Source organism: Medicago truncatula, chromosome 4 (genome assembly GCF_003473485.1).
Source record: "Medicago truncatula cultivar Jemalong A17 chromosome 4, MtrunA17r5.0-ANR, whole genome shotgun sequence".
Taxonomy (NCBI): Eukaryota; Viridiplantae; Streptophyta; class Magnoliopsida; order Fabales; family Fabaceae; genus Medicago; species Medicago truncatula.
Window position 1 is genome coordinate 16089211 of NC_053045.1, and position 6229 is coordinate 16095439.

General features: G+C 34.5%; 1 pseudogene; it reads left to right on the forward strand.

Annotated features, from left to right (window-relative positions):
• Positions 1 to 1438: 1438 nt before the first annotated feature.
• On the forward strand, positions 1439 to 2134 carry LOC120579904 (secreted RxLR effector protein 161-like; annotated as a pseudogene).
• The last annotated feature ends 4095 nt before the right edge of the window (positions 2135 to 6229 follow it).

Consider the following 6229-nt stretch of genomic DNA (forward strand, 5'->3'; position numbering starts at 1 on the left):
TATGATGAGTCATGCTGAACTTCCAAACTTCTTATGGGGGTACGCCTTATTAACTGCAGCTTACACACTTAACCGAGTTCCATCTAAAGCGGTAGAAAAGACACCATATGAGATATGGAATGGTCGAAAACCCAATGTGGGACATTTTAAGATTTGGGGTTGTGAAGCTTATATAAAACGACTTATGTCTACTAAGCTTGAACAAAAATCTGATAAATGTTTCTTTGTGGGATATCCTAAAGAAACTAGGGGATACTACTTTTACAAACCACCTGAAGGCACAATTGTTGTTGCCAGAACTGGAGTCTTCCTTGAGAAGGATTTTGTCTCCAGGAGAATCAGTGGGAGCAAAGTAAATCTTGAAGAAATTCAAGACCCACAGAGTAATGAAATACCGATAGAGGAACAAGGACAGGATACACAAACTGTTATGACAGAAAATCCTATCCCAGTAACACAAGAACCACGTAGGTCTAGCAGGATACGTCAAGAACCCGAAAGATATGGGTATCTCATATCACAAGAGGGTGATGTATTGCTCATGGACCAAGATGAGCCTGTGACTTACACGGAGGCCATAACTGGCCCCGAATCTGAGAAGTGGCTTGAAGCCATGAAATCTGAAATGGATTCCATGTACACAAATCAAGTTTGGAACTTGATTGATGCACCTAAAGGAATTAATCCTATAGGATGCAAGTGGGTTTTCAAAAAGAAAATTGACATGGATGGAAAGGTTAGTGCCTACAAAGTGCGACTGGTTGCTAAATGCTTCAAACAAATTCATGGTGTAGACTATGATGAAACCTTTTCACCAGTTGCAATGATTAAATCCATTCGGATCTTACTTGCTATCGCAGCACACCACGATTATGAAATCTGGCAAATGGATGTCAAAACTGCTTTCCTTAATGGAAATCTTCTTGAGGATGTGTACATGACACAACCTGAAGCTTTTGGCGATCCTAAAGCAACCAAAAAGGTATGCAAGTTGCAGCGATCAATCTATGGATTGAAGCAAGCTTCTAGAAGTTGGAATCTTCGCTTTGATGAAACTGTACAACAGTATGGATTCATTAAAAATGAAGATGAGCCTTGTGTTTACAAGAAGGTTAGTGGGAGCATAGTTTCATTTCTAATTTTATATGTGGATGACATATTATTAATCGGAAATGACATCCCTACATTACAAGAAATCTAAACTTGGTTAGGCAAATGCTTTTCTATGAAAGACTTAGGTGAAGCCTCCTATATATTAGGAATCAGGATCTATAGAGATAGATCACAAAGATTGCTTGGCTTAAGTCAGGGTACATATATAGACAAAGTCCTGAGACGTTTCAATATGCATGATTCCAAGAAAGGATTCATTCCTATGTCGTCAGGATTAAATCCATCAAAGACTCAATCCCCTTCGACTAATGATGAAAGGGATCGAATGCGTGACATTCCATATGCTTCAGCAATTGGTTCTATCATGTATGCTATGATATGTACTCGACCAGATGTCTCGTATGCTTTAAGTGCTACGAGCAGATACCAGTCTAATCCTGGCAACGATCATTGGATTGCTGTCAAGAATATCCTTATGTACTTGAGAAGAACTAAGGATACCTTCTTGATCTATGGAGGTCAAGAAGAGCTCTCTGTAATTGGTTACACTGATGCTAGTTTTCAGACCGATCATGATGACTTTAAATCGTAATCTGGATATGTGTTTTGCTTAAATGGCGGTGCTGTAAGCTGGAAAAGTTCAAAGCAAGAAACAGTCGCTGATTCTACAACTGAAGCCGAGTATATTGCTGCATCCAATGCCGCAAAAGAAGCTGTTTGGATTAATAAATTTATTTCTGATCTTGGAATAGTTCCGAGTATTGTGGATCCCATTGAATTACTATGTGATAACAATGGTGCAATCGCACAAGCCAAAGAACCTAGATCTCACCAGAAATCCAAACACATACAAAGGCGTTATCATCTTATTCGAGAGATTATCGAAAGAGGAGATGTTAAAATATGCAAAGTACCAACATTGGACAATGTCGCTGATCCACTTACTAAAGCTCTTGCCCAGCAGAAGCATGATGGTCATACTAGATCTATGGGTATTAGGTTTATGCCTAATTGGCTCTAGTGCTAGTGGGAGATTGTTGGTGTAAGCCCTAGAGGCCAATAGTTTATGTTAAACCTATCTTATGTATCATGAATTTTATTATTGAATAATATATGGCACTATTTATTATATTTAGATAATGTTAATAAAGTCCTTAGAATAGATAGTTCGTGTAATAATATATTAAGTGTGACTTAATCATGAGATTACATTATCTTATAGAACACTATTCTTAAATGTATCCGTAGTCAAAGCTTTAATATGAATAAAGGATAATAATAAAGTGTTGAGACTATTATGTATGTAGACTGATGACCGCATCTCATGGGTCATAGATATGAGATATCAAGTCTATACATAGATATAAATATTAGGAGTAATATTTATATTGGATTGACCCACCGTGAGAATACTACATAGTAAGTTATGAAATTGTCATAAGATATTCTCACAATGATAATAATGTATATCACTCTTAGACCTGAAACCACTATGATCTCTAGATGTGGACTCAAGTGCTTTGTTGCCATTCTAACGTTGTCTGTAAAAGGATAATCATAACGTTGGTTGATGGGTACTTGATGAATCATGCTAAGGGACATGAGTGTCCTAGATGGGATTTGTCCCTCCTCATAAACAGGAGATATATCTTTAGGCCTCTTGATGAAATATGACTATAAATATGCATGGCCATACCGAACTAAGTCAATATAAGATATTGGACTTATTCGTTAAATAGTATATTTCGGAATCAAGATAAATAGACATTGATCTATACAAGGGTGACACTATCTATGCCTTGGGATCAATAAAGATATTGAGACAAAGGAGTAATTATACACATATGTATTATCATGAAAGGTTTCGTCAGATCACTTGACATTCTTGTCACTTGGCTAGCAATGATGTGTTGCTAGATACCGCTCATTGTTTATAGTATTAAATATTAGATTTAATATCATTGCCAACGTGACTAGAACCTAAAGGATCGCACACAAAGAGCAGTCAAAAGAGATATGTATAAGTACGACTTATATAAGGGGTGCGCTTAGTAAATAATGCTAATGATTTAGCAAAATTTGCTAAACTCGTATTGGGCTTAGTGAAGTCAAAAACGAGTTTGACTTGCAAAGCACATAAGGAGTTCTATAAATAGAACCCTAGTGCAATAGTTTGCGGTTACGTTTTCTTTGGAGAAACCCTAGTTCTCTGACTTCCGTCTTCTTGGCTAGCACCGAGGTTTTGGAGGAGCACTGTTCGTGTGGACTCGATAGAGGCTCTGCTGTTTGCTTGGCTGTGACCGTGATTCCGGTTCGCAGATTCCACCGATCGTTTTCAGACTAATCGTTCTAAGGTAACAATCGAATCACTGGTTCAAGTTCCAATTCGTAATGATCCAAGGAAAGTAAATCGAATTTTATTCCGCTGCTTATTCTGTTCATTTCGATTTACCTTCACTTCCTCGATGTCAACAACCACAAAATCAGTTGGGATGTATATCCCTTCTATCTTAACGGGGATGTCTTCAACATATCCAACTATGGGGATAACAGAACGATCGGCTAACTTTAATGTCATCTCGGTAGGTTTCAACTCTCCTATTCCCATCTTTTTAAAGAGGGATAGAGGCAACAAACTAACACTGGCTCCTAAGTCGCACAAGGCTTTGTCAACGGTTTCTTTCCCTATCACACAAGGGATGGCGAAACTACCTGGATCTCTAAGCTTTTGAGGTTGCTTCTTGATGATTGCACTACTTTCCCTAGTTAAAGCTATTGTCTCTTTGTGATCTATAGCCTTTTTCTTTGAAAAAAATTCTTTTAAAAACTTGGCGTATAGAGGCATACGAGACAAAGCTTCAGCAAAGGGAATCTTAATGCAAATCTTTTTAAGTATGTTTAAGAATTTAGTGAATTGAGCCTCCAAGTTGAGCTTAGTAAGCCTTAATGTGTTAATGGCCTTGTTCTTATCAAGCGGTTTCTCACCTGTGTAACACCCCGTTTTCCCAACATAAAAATTTCATTTAATAATCAAAGTTATTCACGTAAACGGAATGCTACACTTCTTTTCTTAAAATCATAAACTGAATAAATAACTATTTATCCTTTAAAATTCAATAACAAAATCTTTAATACTTCGCAGCGGAATTTATTCAATAACTAAAACCAGTCTTTGGCACTAAGGCCTCTTTACAATATGTCATAAAAATCCATTCTAAAAACATAGTCATAATTCTTCAAAAACAATACGCAAGGAATAGAAAGCAATAACAAAGTTCCCATCCCGTTACTTATCAGAGCACCTAGAGACACTTGAGCCACCACTCCTACTAATCATTAATACCTGCAAGTTACTCATACGAAGAGCAACATTTTCAAGCAGAAGGGGTGAGATTTCACAAAACAATAATATCAAGCATATAATTCAATAATTATATTTAACAACATAAATAACTTCATCTATTAGTAATAATAATTCTTCATGTATAATTCTTAATGGTCCAACCAACTTCTAATTATCATTTACTTCATATTCATCACATTATAAACATCATCATATAACACATATTAGCCAAATCGTAACAAAACATAGATCATCACATCATAGTTCATATACAACATAACAACATCTTAATCATAATTCATATACTACATAACAACATTATTAATTCGTAATAACATTTCTCCACCAAGCATCTCATGAATAGAAGACAACTTATCAACTTAACATAACCATCATCAAGTACATTTAACAACTCATAGATATCATCATCACTAATAACTTTAAAACAACACAATGTAATCAACATCTCACTATAATAATAATCATATATGACACAACATAATCATACAATACAACATAAATCATCATCTTATAACAACATGAACAACACATATTAATCATCTTAATTATATAATAACAACATATACATCATCTCGTCATAATATAATAATATAACAACAACATATTCATCTTCATATAATAATATAACAGCAACAACATATTCATCATCTTATCAAAATATAATCAACACATACTAACACCATAATCAACATCATAAATCTTCAACATAAACATCTTAAACATAATCATCTTAAACATCATAGCATCTTTGATAAACAATTACCAAGTAATCACAACATTTGATCATCATCAATAACATAACATAATATTCACTTAATAATATTAATCATATATAGAACAACATATTCATCACTTAATAATAACACTTATATACATCACAACATATAGCATCATAATAACATCATATAATCAACATCGTAAACAACATCATAACATTATGATCAGTATCATATACAACATCATAACAACATAACAATATAACAATATCATAATCAATATCTTAAACAACATAGCAACATCTTAGTCAACATCATATAATTCACATCATAAACATCGTATAATCTTCATAGGTACTTCTTTAACAACACATGGGTAGAAGACAACTCGACAACTCATAGATGATAATTCATCGACAACTTAACAACTCATAGATGATAATTCATCAACAACGACCTTGACTCGACAAATGCGTTAATGCAACTTAGACACTTATATGCATGTGGTACCAATCGTCATCATAAGTATTAATATACTTTAATCGTGCAGAGGACAAAGCTCCTAATCGTGCGGAGGACAAAGCTCCTAATCATGGTGAGGACAGAGCTCAATGAATGCTAATGCATGGACTCTATCAACAAGACACCTTAATCAACTTATCACTTATACATCCAATAATTTGGAGTTCATCATCAACTTATTCATACTAATAATCGTGCGGAGGACAAAGCTCCTAATATAATTCAATAATATTTCGAGTAATGCATTTAATCATTAAATCACATTACAAACAACTTAGCAGTTCATAACAGCAACAGAAACAGCACAAGCAATTCACAACATAACAATATTAATATGAAGTATCAACAACTTAGACATCATACATCTTCCACATAAGTCATATAAATATTTCAGATAACCAACAACAGCAACATAGGCGACACGTAAACATCTCAAGATATAACAATATCAAATGATAATCAACAACAACTCATGCAACTTAGTTTAACAACAATTGCAGCATAATCAATTCAT